The sequence below is a fragment of the Perca flavescens genome, chromosome 2 (genome assembly GCF_004354835.1).
Source record: "Perca flavescens isolate YP-PL-M2 chromosome 2, PFLA_1.0, whole genome shotgun sequence".
Lineage (NCBI taxonomy): Eukaryota > Metazoa > Chordata > Actinopteri > Perciformes > Percidae > Perca > Perca flavescens.
This window is the reverse complement of record NC_041332.1, coordinates 37,275,469-37,294,874: the sequence shown is the minus strand read 5'-3', so window position 1 is coordinate 37,294,874 and position 19,406 is coordinate 37,275,469.

The window sequence follows — 19,406 nt, the reverse complement described above, 5'->3', positions numbered from 1 at the left end:
ATTGATTCCAATGGAAGAAGTGAACGTGAACACAGATTATGAGCGATTCTTTCACCCCCCAGTCACCAAAGTAAATATTGGACCCAGTCGTCACAAGCCACATATCTTCTGAACATTCTGACACTAAAATGACTTTGTTTGAGACCTGTTTCTGTCTCAGTAACAAACTCTCGCCAGATCTGGCAACACAGATAAGCTAACGTCAGCTAACGTTTGTGATCGCCCTAACAAAACTAATTTCCTTAATGCTAATTATGTCTATTAGCTGTGTAAATATCATGTTAGCAAAAGAAAATATGAATAAATTATACAAATGTAACTTTTCATCCATTCACATGACGTTCACATTTTCAAACAACGCCACGCCCATTTAGGAGATACCTAGGGTCCTATCTTGCACTCGACGCATGTATCATTCCTATTTTGCATCCGACGCACAGCGGACTTTTCCCTCCACAGACGCACGTCGGTAAATTAGGGAATGTATTTGCGCTCCCGGGGGCGGTTCAGCATAAAGAGGAGGCGTGTTCCGGCGCAAACGTTCCCTGGTGCTATTTTGCTGTTTCAGAAAACAATTCCGCCACAGACCAGGAAAAAACTGGACTAAAGTCAGTGGCGCAGTTATTCAGATGCTATTTTAGGGGCGCATGCTTGGCCATGTTGATGTTAAAATTTTTTGGCTAAGTCCTGGATCTTCACAATCCTACCTATGGTTTAATATTAAATATTATTAATGTATATATATATATATATATATATATATATATATATATATATATATATATATATAATGTGTGCTGATCTAAAGTCAGATTGGTAGGATTTAGGTATAAATAAATAAATAAATTTAATATATTACAGACATTCATGTAATTTGCATACTAAATACGTCTAGCCAACCAGAGGACAAACAATCCGTGGCAACACTTGAAAGGACTCAAAAGGATTTACTGTTGACAAAGAGATTATTAGCAAAGTTTAAATCAGGTTAGATTAAATTAAACATGTGAATTTGGAAGCAGCATTATTAATTTCGCTATAAATATACAAATATGTATACCAAGTAAGTTTAATAAAAACTGAGAAGACTTGTGGAAGCATATTATCTAGACACAATTTCAATCAAATCATCACTCTTCGACAAAGAAATTGGGATTTATTTGCACACCTGCACACTGATTGTTTAAATCTATCATAAAACCTAGTATAATTATAACAATGAGGTGGAAATGTGGTGCGAGGCAAATAGCAATGCATTCATTTGGCTTTTACCTCCATAATGCGTCGTATTATTCTAATAATAAACATAATTACAATAGGGTTTTTGGAATCTAATGTAATGAAGACACTGATTATCTTTACTGTGGAGAAAATCGCAAGGTACACATTAATTTACTCCATAGCTGGTGGCGCAGGGGTTGGTAACCAAGGGATATAGTATGCAGACCTTGATATTTGGCTGATTGAAATCATGTTTGTGTGTGTGCACATGTGGGTGTCTTGAAGCAATCATCTTTTATGCATAGTCTGTTTGCACAGGACTTTAATCTAGCCGGAATTTCAGGTGTCTTCATCTTCGCTGATGTTCCTTGTAAAAAAATTTGACCTCAACATCAAAACCAGACGCACTAATCCTTACCCCACTCACAGTCCTCTCTCTGTCTCCACTTTCTCTCCGTCTGTCATTCGCTGTTTCAACGATCGTTGAACAACCAGCAATTGTATAAAACTAGATAGCAAATATGCAAATATTTCTCCCTCTAACCTTGCATTACTCTTGACAGAAACAAACACGCAAACATGCACGTAGCTAAACACACATAAGACAGACCATCTTGACAATGAATTGGCTCTCATTGTCAGTGATGTCTGTTTGCAAGCTCTCCACACGAGCAGAAGGGGGAAAAAAAGGAAATAAGCGTGTGGGAGAAAGAAGAAGAGGAGTGGGGAAATGATGAAGGACCAAAACAAATCAGGTCGAGGAAGGGCGAATTGAGAGAGACAGATGTGATGCATAAATGGATCTGACGATGGATAAAAAAAAAGTGTTTTTTTTCTTCTGAAAGTCAGACTGTCGAAAAACAAGGATGTGCTGTTTTTTATGTTTTGTTGGAGCGACCGGAAGCATGGTAATTAAACCATGTTGATAATCGGAGGGCTATTATGACTTAGACTTTGCTGAGAATTGAAAATCAAACAGTGACTACATTTACATGCACAAAATATTATTGTTTTTGCCTTTATTCTAAAAAAAATTACTAAGCGGTTTTACATGGCTAAATGAAAATTCTACTAATATTCCCGTTTACATGCAGTTTGAACTACGATTTCTTCAAAGTTGTCCACTGGTGGCGGACTTGTTCTATCGTGCGAACACAGCCTCCCTCTTACATTGCAGAATCATCTTAAATTAGACTACCTACCAACATTGATACAGATTAAAATTAGGATAAAGGATTATTTGAGTACTAAATGCACATGTGCTGCTCCTGAGCGCTGCTGGTGATTATGTGAAGATGATGTTAATTTGCCAACTGTTGTCTTTTTCTGTTTTCTGTTGTCTGTTTTTGATGTATATTTTAAATATGGAACTTTTGTACTTCTGTCTTGGCCAGGACTCCCTTGAAAAAGAGATTCTGAATTTCAATGGAATTTCTCCTGGTTAAATAAAGATTAATAAAAACATTCCTTCAACCACATTCTTAATAAGGTTGGTGTTATTTGGGATATTTGCACACATCTATAAACCTGCTGATATCCAAGTCTGTCAGAATGTTTAAAAGTAGGTGTGTTTTTCTCCTTCTGAGCAGAAATGTGGGCTTTTCTGTTTGGCATGTATCCCTTCCTCAGCCTTGCAAACTGTTGGCTAGTTGGCTTGTACAATGCACAGAGCTGACCGGAAAAAACAGGCAAGAGTCTGTGTGGCGCAAACTGCGGTAAAAACTCTAATTGAGACGCGTATTCCAAAGGCGCTGTATACATGTCCAAAGAATGCCCCTAAAACCTAATAACATCGCCATATTCCACGTTTTAATCAGAACATGCTTCATTCGGAATAAGGCCTATTTCTGAATATCAAAAAAGAATATGCTGCATGACCTGTATCAAATTCTGAATATTGTCATATTCAGAATACTATTGGAATATAAGTGTGCATGTAAACTTAGTTGATGTGTGTACCCTACTGTATGTCAGGGCAGCTTTATAAATAAGTCAAAGCAAAGTATATGCATTTTTAATGCTGTTTTCAAGTCTAGTTTCATTTTCAATTTTGAAAAGCAAAGTTTCATAAAGTTGCATTACATTTGTTCCCTAGAGCAAATTACACAATCACAGCAGAGAAGACATCTGATCGTAAAACTGAAGATTTTATACATTTGATTGATGGGAAAACTTAAGACATTAGTGTCATAGTCAGCGCTGTTTCCCCTGTGTTTCCCTCTTGTGTGTCTGTACATTTGTACGGTTTTCTGACAGAGCTAAACACCTGACTGTCATAGCCAATTGGATAAGGTAAAGTCCGCACAAAAGCCTAATGCTTTGAATAAATACTTTAATAGTGCAAAATAAGGCACACAACGTTTCAGCCCACAATTTGGCCTTCCTCAGGCGAGTCATTGCCAATCAACCTTCCTGCTTAGAGTGACGACTTTCCTAATTTTCGCCACCAGATTATTCCTATCTCAAGTGGATATTCCAATCTCTAGTGGATTCCAACCTCACTCTCTGCAGCCTACGCCAACTCCCACACCACTAACGATCCAAGTCTTGGCCATAGCTCAGCGACCTGCACCTAGCTCTCACCATGTTCTTCATTTCTGGATTCAACTTCACTTTTTGTAAAAACATTTACCTTTAAGTCTCCGTCTGGTATGATCTGCAAAAGACATTCTAATGAATAGCACCTGTCATTATCAATGACTTCCCAATTAGTAGAACAACTCATTTATCATTACTTATTGAAATAACAATTACATTTCTTTTACTAATAAGTTAACGCTAATTGTTACATGATTTACCTTTACTCAGGAGCCTCCGAGGCCCAGTTCAGACTGAAGATTCGCGACTTGCAATGGTCTGGTCTGCATCGTTCTGAAACCTGCCGGTTTACACCGATGCGACAGGAGGAGATGGTGTATCAACTCCATAGCAACCACTCTTCCAACTTCCAACTTCCAGGTTCTTTTGTAGCTGGATATATGATTTGTTGCATCTAAATATGAATGTGGATAACGTTTTTGATAGTGAGATGTGTGCTACAGTTGCATTTCTAGTGATGAATCGGCTAAACAGCGTTTTATTTCTCGGATTCACTGCTCTGTTCTAACGCCGCTTCCTCTCTTCAGTCACTCTCCAGCTAGTATATATCAACGACATTTCATTTCTGGTAAATCCAGACAGCTAGCTAGACTATCTGTCCAATCAGAGTTCTCTGTTGAACGACTAAAACAATCTTTGAATGTACACATGTTGCACCAAAACAAGTTCCTTCCAGAGGCTATTTTGCAGGGACGCTTAGCGCCTCCCAAGGCGATTGTGATTGGTTTAAAGAAATGCCAATAAATCAGAGCACGTTTTTCTCCCATCCAGGAACGTCATGTGGACTAGCCAGACTCTCCTCCGCAGCGCTGTGGAGGAAGGTCTGGTTGACAGTTTGAAGCTGAGTCGACACTGTCAGCTAGCTTGAGCCGAGCTTAGACGGGCCGGTTCAGACCGCTGCAATTTTTCCCTGCAGCGTTCTAAAACGGGGTTGCAAATCTTTGTTCTGAACTTAAGGTACTGACACACCGAGCATCATCATCATCACGTCGCCTGTGTCTTGGCCATAAAGTTGCGATTGAACACACCGCAAAGACTACAGTCGACAGCCAACCAGCATGTACATTCTGTGCCTGCATGAGAGGAAAGAACTGTCCCTGCCAGCAGGCAGCGGTAATCTATTCCTCATTAAAAAAACGGAAACCAGCTTTATGAACCATTGCTACATTACATTCAACAAAACAGCGTTTGCTCAGATCAGCCAGCGGTCTTTGTTTTCTATTGTCTGCAGGTGGTAACAGAAACCAAAGGTTTTTGGTTGAATCTTCCTTGTAGTTTTCGTTTGTGTAATTGGGTGTGTAGCACAAAAGAGTCACAAGGTCCGCTGTGGTAGGTAGTAGAATGTGCTATTTGTTACAAACACAAGCACATTCTCTTTATCATTTGATAAGTCTCAAATGGGTCAACGCAGAAAGAGAACACTATTTTTATATTTTTTCACATCTTTAGGAGAAAAGATAGGGACAGAAACCAGCGGAGAGAGATGAAGACACGCGTGGTGAGAAAAGGCCGGACACCAGGAGAGAGAAAAAAAACCCCAGGAGAGAAAGACATACACACACACACACACCCACACACACCCACACACACTCACACACACCAGGGAAGAGGGGGAGGAGAGCAGGGAAGGCGTGGCGTTTTGGATGTGGCCATGGATGCACATCCCAGCATGGTCAAAACGGAATATTTCTCAACTTTAATAATGCCACACGCTATGTCAGTGTCACGTGGATGAATAATGATCTGTGGGAATCAGCTTCTCATCCTCATGTAACCCAGCAAGAGTGTACAGAGTAGAGTAAGGACCAGTATGTGAGTCTGTGGGAGGGGTTGACACAGAATGACAGACACAATATAATATATATATATTGAAAACGTCTGCAGAAAACAAAAAGATAAAGTGTCCTAACTAAGCTATTATTCTAATGTTAATAGAATTTCACTTTTACTGGAAGAAAATGTCTCTGAAGTGGCTGGGCTAAAATAATCAATTCTTTGATTAATATCAATCTTTGTTTGAGTGATCTGATATTGATTAATAAAATAAAAAAGTTTTATATTTAGGATAGTGTTAATGTTACTAAGGTTCCATACAACTTGAATTAGAAATGCATTGTTTGTATAAAGGTTGCCTATTAATATAAATGTGCTTTTGGTACATGAAAGGGATTTATATACGTTTGATACGTAAGAGAAGAAATTTAAGAACGGTTGTACAAACTGAATAGAGGTTTAGATATTTCAATAGGGGTTAACTGAAATATGAACTCATTTTATTTTCATTGTAGCCTAAGCAATTGATTTTATTACTGAATAGTAATTGAGAGAATTTTTTTGGCCTTATCTACAGGTGGAGGAGGTGAAAAGGCTACGCAGGGGAGGCCCAGTCCACAGAGGGATAGTGAATCACATCGATTCTTCACATCCCAGAGACTTCCAGGGTTTAGAGATTCCCAGTTCAGGATTGAGACTCTGAACGTAGATGGATTTCCCTTGATTCATTCTTCGTGGTGGAAGGACAAACGGAAACCAAACTCATATGGGCCCCAATGTTGAACATCTCTGAACTCTTGTCATCAAAGAACAATTGAGCTCATAGAACTGAAAAGGGTTTCTTTTGTGTGCATACTTTATTTTTTTCAGTTAGTTTATCTGTATGTATGCCATATTTCTGTGTATATTAATACCATTTTACCTGAAGTCAAAGAATGTATTTGTTACACTGTCATAATGTGGTAATGACAGCAAGTCTTATCTATGATATCTTAATGACAAATACAAATGTTACCACTTTACTTGAGGTCAAAGAATGTTTTTGTTACACTGTCATAATGTTGTCATGACAGCAAGTCTTATCCATGATTTCTTAATGACAAATACAATTGGTACCACTTTACTTGAGGTCAAAATATGTATTAGTTACAATGTCATAATGTTGTCATGACAACAAGTCTTATCCATGATATTTTAATGACAAATACAATTGGTACCACTTTGCTTGAGGTCAAAATATGTATTAGTTACACTGTCATAATGTTGTCATGACAGTACGTCCTATCAATGATATCTTAATGACAAATACAATTGGTACCACTACTTGAGGTCAAAATAGTTATTAGTTACACTGTCATAATGTTGTCATGACATCAAGTCTTATCCATGATATCTTAATGACAAATACAATTGGCACCACTTGAGGTCAAAGAATGTATTTGTTACACTGTCATAATGTGGTAATGACAGCAAGTCTTATCTATGATATCTTAATGACAAATACAATTGGTACCACTTTACTTGAGGTCAAAGAATGTATTTGTTACACTGTCATAATGTGGTAATGACAGCAAGTCTTATCTATGATATCTTAATGAGAAATAAAAATGTTACCACTTTACTTGAGGTCAAAGAATGTTTTCGTTACACTGTCATAATGTTGTCATGACAGCAAGTCTTATCCATGATATCTTAATGATAAATACAATTGGTACCACTGTACTTGAGGTCAAATAATGTATTAGTTACACTGTCATAATGATGTCATGACAGCAAGTCTTATCTATGATATCTTAATGACAAATACAATTGGTACCACTTTACTTGAGGTCAAAATATGTATTAGTTACACTGTCATAATATGGTAATGACAGCAAGTCTTATCTATGATATCTTAATGACAAATACAATTGGTACCACTTGAGGTCAAAGAATGTATTTGTTACACTGTCATAATATGGTAATGACAGCAAGTCTTATCTATGATATCTTAATGACAAATAAAAATGTTACCACTTTACTTGAGGTCAAAGAATGTTTTTGTTACACTATCAGAATGTTGTCATGACAGCAAGTCTTATCCATGATATCTTAATGACAAATACAATTGGTAACACTTTACTTGAGGTCAAAATATGTATTAGTTACACTGTCATAATGTTGTCATGACATTAAGTCCTATCAATGATATTTTAATGACAAATACAATTGGTACCACTACTTGAGGTCAACATATTTATTAGTTACACTGTCATAACAGTGTCATGACACCCAGTTTTGTGAAATTTCCTGTCAGACATCTATCTGAAAAAGTGCTAGAATTGGTCTCTAATCTTGCACATCTAATTATAATAGTCATTAGGTCAAAATGTCATGAATACAAAAAGAGGTGAATTTCTGTTATGTCAAGTTGTCATGACAAAGACATCCTCTGGTAACGTCATCCTGGTTAATGTCAAGTTGTCATTACAAAGACATCCCAAACTAATTTAATGTCAACTTGTCATGATCAAGACAACTTCTGGTAATGACACTTTGATTAATGTCAAGTTGTCATAATCAAGACAAGCCAAACAATGAATGACACTTAATGACAGAAGTCATAAACGTTTATGACGTGTTTATAAGGTTTATGACACATTTATGACAGTGTCATGTCATAGTAATGACAGTGTCATGTAATGGTTATGTCGGTACTGTCAAGTAAAGTGTTACCAACACTTTTAATATATGCATTTTCACATAGTATGCATAAGGGCATCATTAACTCGGTAGGGGTGGTAATTACCAGAGGCCCTACGATACGAAATAATTATGATACTTATGTCACGATTCCAACTTTCAATTATGTCCTAAAAGGAAAATATCCTTCTGACGGTCACCCCTGCTGACCTAACCAACAAAAAAAAAAACTGAACTTCACAATCTTGTGTACTGAAAAAGCAATTGATTATAATTTTTTGTGGTACCGAAAAGCAATTTATATAATAAGAGATCGCTACTTGACGTCTGTGTATCGATACAGTATTGTTACGGGAAGTATCACAATATCATGCTGTATCGTTACCCCCCCACCCCTAGGAAATGCGTGTTCGTGTCCCGGGACTACTACTTAAGGGGAGCGTGTTTTTTTTAAAATTTAAATTGTTCATAAACCCTATTCGCATGGGATTAGTATAATCTGCGGACCTCGTGTGATTTAGAAATTATCCCCCCCCGACATCAGAGTTTCATGGGGCGCATTCGCACGGGATAAGCAAAGCCTGCTTTTACTCAAATTTAGTGACATATCTGTACTCCAAGAGTTGGCTACCAGAAGGCGTGCGGAGGAAGGCCAGGGCCTTGGGTCGGGGTACTTTATCTTTTTGGGCCAGGCCCGGTAGAGGTAGAGGCGCATACCCTATCTCCGCCGCGGCGGCAGCCAAACGCAGCACCCACACTTTCAGCCCTCAGACAAAGCCGCGAGGAGCATGTCGACTCGGGCATGGAGATCTCCGGTCGGGCAGTGGTCCAGACTAGGTTGGTCATGAAAGGCGGCGTCCGTAGCAATCCCATATTTTCTTCGCGAGAGGGATAAAAAGGCACACAGGAAATAAAAACCTTGAAAAAATGATATACGACTACCAAATATCAGACATGTCGATTCACACGGGTCTAATGTTACAGGCGTCGGTGTTCACCCAAATATGGTAGGTCATGCAGCCCTACTGTATGTTTTTACTTTGAAAATTACAGACATGGCCGATTCGCACAACCTCTGTAATTATTACAAATGACTAGGGACTGTTCGGTATTTATGGAATGGACCACCGGGGGAAAATAGGGGAGGGTCATGTGTTTTTATTCTTTGTTGATGGGAGGGTCATCCAATTTTTTTTAGTCTAGGGGGGAGGGTCACCCAACTTTTGTATTACTGAGAAGAGCAAAATTTCAAAGTGGCTTGTTTGGTGCATATTTATCCATGTAGCTCTCTCAGTGTCGGCCCCTATCGCTAGAAGATGGGTCCCTCCCTGTTTAGTCAGCCAGACCTGTAGCTTAGAGACCGTGGGATTTCCCAAACTGAATAAATCCCGCTTGCACATATAAACATAAAACTACTTTGCTAGCTCCATTGTGTTGTGACATCTGCTGAAAAAAATATTTTATTTATTAGCATGACTGCCGTACTGTTTTTGTACTAGTTCAAAAACATACAAAACACCGTACGAAAACATAGCTGACCAGACGCAAGCTTTTATTTTGGAAAGCCGAAACTCGCGCCGCGGATAGCACCAGCCGGCAGCCGGGAAGGCATGAGACGGGGAGGTATATCCTTTCGGTCCCGGTGATTATTTGTGAAATTGTGCAAACTTTTCAAGGCATTTGAGAAGGATGGAGTGGTAGCATGCAAGCTCGCAAAATGACGCTCATCTGAGAAATGGAGTTTTGGATCATGTTCAGCTTCGGCAGCTTTACCTATGCTAAAATATACAATGACTGAGGAAGCCTAGTGACGAGTCCATAGCAACCAGTGTTGAATTACCCACTGTGCTTTGCCTAATGGTCTCAATGTTTTATTGTTTTATTTCATGTCAATACTTGTTTACTAGAGGAGTAACTTAGTATTTGAAGTAATGCAGGAAGTGTGCATTTAGTTTCCATGCTTATTGTGTTTCCACAACGTTAGTGAGTAAATCTACTGAAATGGCCACCATAACAGAGGAGTGTGATGCGCCAGATGAGAATGCAGAGGTTTAGTCACATATGTCACGGCTGTAAAAAAACAATGGGATTCTGTACATCTTTGCCAAGCACAAATCAGTACAATACATTGTTGGGGAGGGTCATCCCTTTTCCCCCAATCATTTTGGAGGGTCATCCAAAATTTATTTCTGATGAAGGGAGGGTCAGGTCTATTTTGACTAAAGGTCCCAAAACTCCTCCGGTGGCCCCTTAAATAAATAACGAACAGTCCCCTAGAGGTCACCAGGTAATACTAGTCCTGTGCGAATAGGGCTTTAGTCATCATTTCAGATGCCTGCAAAAACATACTACCACTGGAAAATGAGATTAGCTTCAGCACACTGAAGGACAGAACGAGTCCTTGTATGGAAAGTAAGAGAACCTCTCAACTGCTCTTGCCACTGAATGAAGTACAAACAACCCGTCAGAACCATACCACAACTATCTACCTTAGCTGTACAGTACAACAGCACTCAAAACTCATCTTTTCCCAGAAATCAGACTTTAAACACACAGCTCACTGTATATTTTGCATGTAAAACTTTACTAACTAGTAACATAAGTTGTCAGATGTAGGGAAGTCAAAAGTAGAATATTACTCGCTGAAAAACTGTGACATAAAAGTTTTATTAAAATGGCAAAAATGTCACTCTTGTATCTAGAAGAGTCAGTGTAACACTGAGAAACACAGAAAACATCAGAAAGATTTCCATTTTCGCCAGACTGTTGAGGCAGATGGACTCTAACTACATTCTCATTGTTGAAATGCTTGTCAGAGGGCCCACAGTAAGAGAATACATGGTATAATTTAATAATAATAATAATAATAATAATAATAATAATAATAATAATAATAATAATAATAAGCCTTTTAAGGAAGTTTATTTTCAGGTAGAAGAAAGACACAAGAAAATATTTAGTTGAGGAGAGATGTTTGTTGTTGCATTTAGCTGACAGTATATTGGTGTATATTTTTGCTCTAACTGATTTTATTTTGAATGTGTAGATGACATTAGTGTTTACAGTATAAGTATTAAAGCCCCAGTGTGTAACGTGTTTAGTTGTTCATTATCAAAATCTGTATTGCCCTTCACAAACTTGTCTTTTTTCATGAATATTGACCACCACTATAAATTTCAAGTATTCCTATTAGCTTGGAATTTTACATTTGCGCTTGCATGAACTAGGGTAGACGCTCCATAATGATGCGCCATCTTGAAATACGTTAGCCGGTAAGGGACATACAGGACATACTGCTCTGCCTTTCGCGTATTCGACTCACAGCTGCTGCTAATGGGTATTGTCGCTTCCCGGCCCGGCAAGTTTGAATAAAGAAACATGGAGGACCACACGTATTCAAAATCCAAATTTTCTTCTTCGCCCAGAAAAAGAAAAGGGATATTGAAAAGAGCAACAGACCGGAAAAAGAGTGAAGATTGGAGCTGCTTTGGAGGCACACACCAAATCCCAACTAGTTAATTATCCTCTGGACCGCTGCAGTTTCTTTCTTTTCTTTCTCTCTCTTTTCCGTCGGGTGGCGCGCGTGCCCGCTCGTGGTGTCCCCCCCACTCTCCGACATGAACTCATGGATGTATTAAGAGAACGTATGAACTCCAACAATCACGGCTGATAGACGGCCTTTTGTACACCTTTGCTTTTTGAAGCGTGAAGGCTACCGTAGCTGCAATACTGTGTGGCGAGAGAGAGTCGATTGCGATATATGATCTCAACGCTAGATGGGAGTAATTCTTACACAATAGCTTTAAACACTTCCATACTTTATAACATATGCTGCAGTGGTTATCACTCTCCTCTAAGCAACACAGTATTGGATCTAAATCCTCCTCCAGTGATCTGGAGTCCATCAACAGTCCAAACACATGCAGGTTTAATGAAATTTAAATTGCTCCTAGATGTGAATGTTTTTGTCTATGTACTGTATGTATGTCAGCTCTGTGATAAAGTGGCAACCTACATGTACAGTAGACTCCAGCCTGCCTATATGAAAAGTGGACAAAGGGAATGGATGGATAGATTATATGGTATGGAGCTCTGTTCACCAAACAGTCGCAGTGTTACTTATACTGTATGTTTGTGTCTAAAAACAGGAGTTGATCGACAGTATGGGAGAGTGTCTATGTTCCGTCAGCTCTATGTTCCCTAAGTCCTACTGTATGTTCTCTCAGCCCTGTGTTTCCTCAACCCTGCTGTCTGTTCCCTCAGCCCTGTGTTCCCTCAGCCCTATGTTCCCTCAGCCCTGTGTTCCCTCAGCCCTGTGTTCCCTAAGCCCTGTGTTCCCTCAGCCCTATGTTCCCTCAGCCCTGTGTTCCCTTAGCCTAATGTTCCCTTAGCCCTATGTTCCCTCAGCCCTATGTTCCCTCAGCCCTGTGTTCCCTAAGCCCTGTGTTCCCTTAGCCCTATGTCCCCTCAGCCCTGTGTTCCCTCAGCCCTGTGTTCCCTTAGCCTAATGTTCCCTTAGCCCTATGTTCCCTCAGCCCTATGTTCCCTCAGCCCTGTGTTCCCTAAGCCCTGTGTTCCCTCAGCCCTATGTTCCCTCAGCCCTGTGTTCCCTTAGCCTAATGTTCCCTTAGCCCTATGTTCCCTTAGCCTTGTGTTCTCTCAGCCCTGTGTTCCCTTAGCCCTGTGTTCCCTCAGCCTTATGTTCCCTCAGCCCTACTGTATGTTCCATTAGCCCTATGTTCCTTTAGCACTATGTTCCCTCTGCTCTGTGTTCCCTCAGCCTTATGTAGTTTTTGTGCCAAACTACCAAACTGCGTCCATGGTGAGTTTTCTTTTACTTTATGAACATCACGTTCAGCATCACGTGCCTAACCGGAAGTGCAGTAATGTCAAATTTTAACCCAAACCAAGATCTTTTTCTAAACTTTACTAAGTAGTTTTTGTGCATAAACACAACCAAGTAGTTTTTGTGCCTAAAACCAAACTGTGACCATTTAACGTTTAAGACATGTTTGAAGACCGCGACTATCGTTCTCTGGTTTAGATATGAGGTCGGATTTCCGTCACCTTTAGGGTTGCTATTTTATGAGACGCTCCTGTGAGTCGCGTATAGGGTATGAACAAATGACAGATATCGTTGTATGTTTTGGAGGACTTGTTGGACTGCAGGTAAAGCGTTTTCTCTTGCTAAAAACAAATGTGTCCAACATTGTTGCCTTTCCGTCTAACAGTACTTTATCTGATAAGCTACTGTTCTTGTGGTACCCTGACCTTAAATACCCTTGTGTATCCTTGATGTGGTAAAGATCTCAGCAGTCATTTCCACCGATAAACCCTATTATCAAATCCACCCATTCAGATAAGATACAGATCTCTGACAGATGCCGTTGTTGGTAATTACAGCTGAATTGATTGCACTGGGACGTATCAAGGCGGGATGGCAGCCCTGAACTTTTTGTCCTTCATCTGTTTCACATCCCCTCTTTAAAGCAGCACATATCAAAGAGTAGCGCGCCTGTGATTGAAACTGCTTATTAACCTTCTGCATTGTCATCGCTACTGTATTAGCATTTTATATGCTTAAGTAATGCAGTGTGCGATTATCACCGGTGCACTGCTCAGACTGAAGTATGCTCCAACAGCGCAGTCCAGCCCTTGATATAAACCAGCACTTTTTTTTTTTTTACAATTAACACTTGAATTGATAAAGGCACTTGCAGATTACAAGGTAGTACAAAATGTAAACCTTACCATGGTGTTTTATTTTTGCCTCTGTTCTTAAGATTTAATCAAACTTTCTTTTTTTTTTTTACAAAATGAACCAAAACACTGACAAAGAGACAGATCTTGGGCAGATAATGAGAATAAATATGAAACAAACGATTAAAAGCTATAGTGCGTAGTTTCTGTTGCCCCCCCCATGAGGAATTCTAACTAATGATAACAACACTGTCAGCGCGTCCACATGATACAAGCCTTCCGTGATCGCGCACGCGCCCCCACCCTTCCTCCACGCAGTTGCTAGTAGCCAAGGAGGACACGGAGGATTAAAAAAACGTGACGGACTCTTCAGGAGAGGTAATTATTAGATATATAATAATTATGTTTACTCAAGCTTCGTTGAGTAAATTAGGTGACAGCGTGATCAGACCCAAATATAGGACACAAACAAAAACACAGTGCATTTCCTAGCCTGCAATTTCAACCCTGCACACAATTTATAGACTTATACTGTATACCATTTGAGGGATGATAACTTTCATATGCGTAAATTATTATGACCATACATCGCTTGTCGGGTATTGGAGGAGAGTTCCTCTTTTTTTCTGCCACAAGGCATCGTTTTGTCATTGACAACAGTAATGGACAATTCCGCTTCCAACTTGTAGGGGGACTGAAGAGGAAACGTGCTTTGGTGCCTACTGTAAAGGTGCTGTTGACAAGTAGCTAATGCTAATGCTTGGTCTATAACGTTAGCTAATTCTTGGTGGGTAACATGAGATTACAACATCGTTCAACACCCTCAGTTATTTTTAGTATGGGCTAACCCACAAACTCATCAGTAGCGTTAACTGTATAGATAGACGACTAATCTAATGGTAATTTAGCCAGCTAGCTAGTACACCCCTGTCTGTCCCCATCCCCGTCACTTTTAGCCGTCTTTACAGTTAGCTAAATTTACCCGACAAAAGGGGGATAAGGCACCAAAACGATTAATACTAATAGTAATTTAAAGATGTGGCAGCATTGGATCCGGACGGGAAGGATAACTCTGGGAGTTGGAAGGGGTGTGTCGCAATTTCGGTTTCATATCGCATATCGTTACAGCCCTAGTATGTATGTATCTATAGGCCCTTTTTTTGGCTGCATTTCTTAGCATATACAGTATTATTATAACTTATTATATTTGGCATGTCATTACAATTAATTCCTGATTCAATAATTTTTCTTCTTTTGCATAATGCTAGCACACATTTTTCTACATTTATAATTATCCCTGTTATTCCTTTTTATACCTTTTCCCCCCCTATGAAGCTAAGTCCTTTTCCACTTTGACCTAGTTACACATTTTCTCTAGTTTTATTCATTTACCTTCAAAGGAAAGCATCTGTTTAACCCATTTATCATTGACTTGCTCACCACCACTACAGATAAATCCCCTCTTACTTTTTAAAACTGTGCCGCTTATTGCCTTCCCATACTGTAGTCACAGCAGATACATCACAAAGATAAATCTACGTGTCGGCAGAGGTCACTGTTCCAGATATGCATGCATTTTAAACCTGTCTCATTTCATTAATAATTAGTGCATACTGTAGCTTGGTGGCTGCTGTGTCCATTGGTCTGGTTGGTGCGGTTGTAGGTAAAAGAAGAAAGCATGTCTGTGTGCTAGCACTGGAACAATATCTAATCACGTCTAATGCCTCTAATTACATGCCAGGTGAGACTGAAGTGTTTGTGAAATGTCTCTAAGACACGTCAAATAAACTGTAAATTTATTTGATGAAGAGATGATGAATCACACTACATACAGATCGGCATAATGGCTCTGAGAGCTCATCCCACTGCAACTAAAGAAAACACAAGCAAATTAAGTAAACATCTTCACCTATTTAACGACACATGCACAGAACATGAGAAAAACTGCAAATAGAGAAGAAACTAAATACAGAAACCAAGGTTATTATAGTTTTAGCATTTTTCATTAGTTTTTATTTTTATTTCGATTTGACTTATTGTTTTCAAATTCAGTTTATTTTTAATTCGTTTTTAAAGCGGGTTTGCTAGTTTAGTTTTTATTTTTTGAAAATGCTTAGTTTTCATTAGTTTTAGTCTTATTTGTAATATGGGTTATTTTTCGGGGCAACCCAGACAGTTTTTTCCAACTGCTTACAGACGTTTTCAAAACTATGTCTCCTTTTTTCAAAACTCTACACACAATTCCCCAAGCTCACTCAAACTGTGTGTGTGTGTGTGTGTGGCGGGGGGGCAGAATTGTATGCACTTTGTGCAAAACAAAGTCTGATTGATTTGTAATGCTGAAATAGTCATTAGATAGTTGCATGCAGTATGGACGCCACTGTAAAGCTACTCAAGATGGGCTTTTCTCCCTGATCTCATCGAAGATGGCTCACCTTCTTACTCTTCTTCCCTCCTCCTCCTCCTCGTTGTTGTCCCCTCTCTCTTCCTCCTACTCCCCTTGCTCTCTGTCTATTGTTGGTATCCATTGTTCAAAACAGGTAATCTGACCTTTGACCTTTGTATAGGCCTATACTAAAGCAGTGATTGGTTAGTGTTCAGTTATGACATAATGTTTTTGCAAATGTGAGGAGTGTGTGTGTGCCCTGGTAAATAAGTGTAGCATTTTGATTGGTTGTGTTTAGAAATGGATAGCAAGTCACTTCCTGTTATATTTTTGTGTCTTAGGTAGAGACTTGTGTGTAATGTTTTGAAAAAAGTGTTTTATGCAAATAGAGTTACAATGTATGTTTTAAATAGTTCTAACTACGTTTTTAATCAGCCTTGTTGAAGGATAATTTCTGTCACTGCTTTCGGACAAACAATAAAGTTATCCATCCATCCATCCATCCATCCATCCATAAATTACAAATTACTAGTAGATATAATTAAGACAATAATAGAGTACTGAGTCTCCTTTGGCTGTGTGATAATGATTGACTACGGATTTGTTCATACATTTTCCTGTGTTGGTTTACTCTTGCAGTCTAAATATGGCACTATAATATTACCATCTTATTTATGTGTCGTATTCTGCATGTGTAAATTGTAAGATGTGTGTGTACATTGTTCTTCAAAGAAACTCCGCAGTACTGTACAGTCTACCTCATTTCCATTTCCATGAGAAGACTCCAGGCTGTGCGCCTGTGAGCAGCTGACCCTGTGTTTACAACATTGTTGACGTAGCACAACAACCCAGACTTGTCAGAAACAACAAAGAACAACAAGCCTCAGTGGCAATTACAGTAACATTAGAGTGCCCAGAGACCATACTACCATGGCACAATCAAGGAGAAATTACATCAGAAACATTCCCATTTAATTGAGCGTGTGTGTCTGCAGTTGTGTCTACATCGGAATATTTCAACTCTGTGTTTTGTGTTCATGCGCGTCAGTATTAGTGTGTGTGTCTGTGTGTGTGTGTGTGTGTGTGGGTGTGTGTCTAGAGGCGTGTTTTAACAACCAGAGCAGAGAGAACCCTCCCTCCCACTAGCTCCTCTGTATTCCCTGGAGGGGCCTAATCAGACAAACAAGGCTTCTCTCACTGCTGGTCCGTACGCTTTGATTCCTCACTGAGTACCAAAAACATGCATTACACACACACACACACACACACACACACACACACACACACACACACACGCACACACACATGCATACATACTGAGATAGATGTACCTACATGCATGCAAACCCAGAGACGTGACTGCACATACCATTTGAGGCCTTTTCCACTGTGTGCTTGCAAGTAAGCAGTTTTTTAGAGGTTCCAGCTAATGCTTTTAACGTTTTGGATGTACATCATTGAACAGGTGACACCACTTTCAATGTTTGGCAACGCTAGGACAAACCTCATTATGGTTGGGGAGTGGAAACAGATTCAAAATATGCACTCTAAACTCTAACCCCCACGCAGTGGAGAATGACAGAACGGGATACGATCGAATGCTGGGGAAGGTGTAGATTTGCCACAAACAACACTGATCAATAGAGCAAAGGTAGTATTTCTACTACCACTATTCTCAGTTGCATGCTCTCAATTTTTCATACTCCATACTGTCCACACTGCTGGCAGGGGAGCGCTGTCAACATGAAAGCGATAATAACGAGTTAACGCAAACTCCACATATTTTTTGATGCGCGATTAATGCACACACGTCTTGTGATTTGGGCCTCGGGCTGCTCCATAGTTTAGGAAATCAGGAAGCGATGCAGTACAGAAACCGCAGTTTAATCCCAGTTACCTTGGGGTCTCAGCATGTTATTTTGACCCACAGTGGGAACTTCGGTCGCATGCTTTGACTTGGAGAGGCACGAGACACTCGGCTCACGAGACGAGACGCGAGATTGGGTTCACGACAACGAGACGAGATTTTAACACTAATGAAAACTTCAATTAAGAAATATGACTGGAAAAATAGTCTTTACTCAGAGAACCAAGGTTACAATGTAACCGAGCATTTCATTGCAGCAGTAAACAGGAAAGTAGGCTGCTCTTGTATTGATTTATGACCATTGTAAGACGAGGGGAGAACATTTCTCTTTGTTTAATATTAGTAAAGTTAGGTTTTGCTTTCTGCTTCCGACTCATTAAAAAAAAGACAGAGAAGAAGAGCAATCTGCGTGAGTCAGCGCCACACTGAAGTGCACGCTGCAGTCTGTGTGTGTGTGTGTGTGTGTGTGTGTGTAGAGATCCAACCCAGACTCATCTTCAAAGCCAGATGTAATATAAGACCAACCAGGTTAGAATCCCTCTACTGGCTGCTTATGACCGATATCGCGAGACACTTTTTCCCACGACGAAAAGTCTCGTCACACCTGTACTGATGCACTGTGCAACATGACTGCCACATATGAGGTTAAACACATTTGCATTTTTACATTTAAGCTGACGACTGTACTTGTACAATGTGTCTGTTGCTGTAAAGCACAAGGTCCATTTTTTTTAATTAAAGAACTTAAAAGTACGTTCAGAACTGATAAAAAAATGTGCGATCAATTTGAAATTACACTACATTTTATTTTAGCAGACGCTTTTATCCAAAGTGACTTGCAATCGCTGTGTAAGTCAGAGGCCACACACCTCTGGAGCAACTAGGGGTTAAGTGTCATATCCACTGCGCCATCACCACCCGGCAAATTAATCGTGAGTTAACTATGGACAATCATGTGATAGTAGTATTTATACGTCAGGGGGTGAGGGTGGGAAAGTGGCATCGCCTCATCCTTTTAGAGGGCAAAGTGTCACTGGTTAAGTCATAGATTTTTATAGAACTTTGCGCGGCCAAGAAGACAGAATTACTGATTTTCTCTGGAAAGAGCAAAGCTATTTTGTTCCAAAAAAAACACTACAAAATGGAACCAGGATCCGCACATAGTGTCATAGAGTTGCT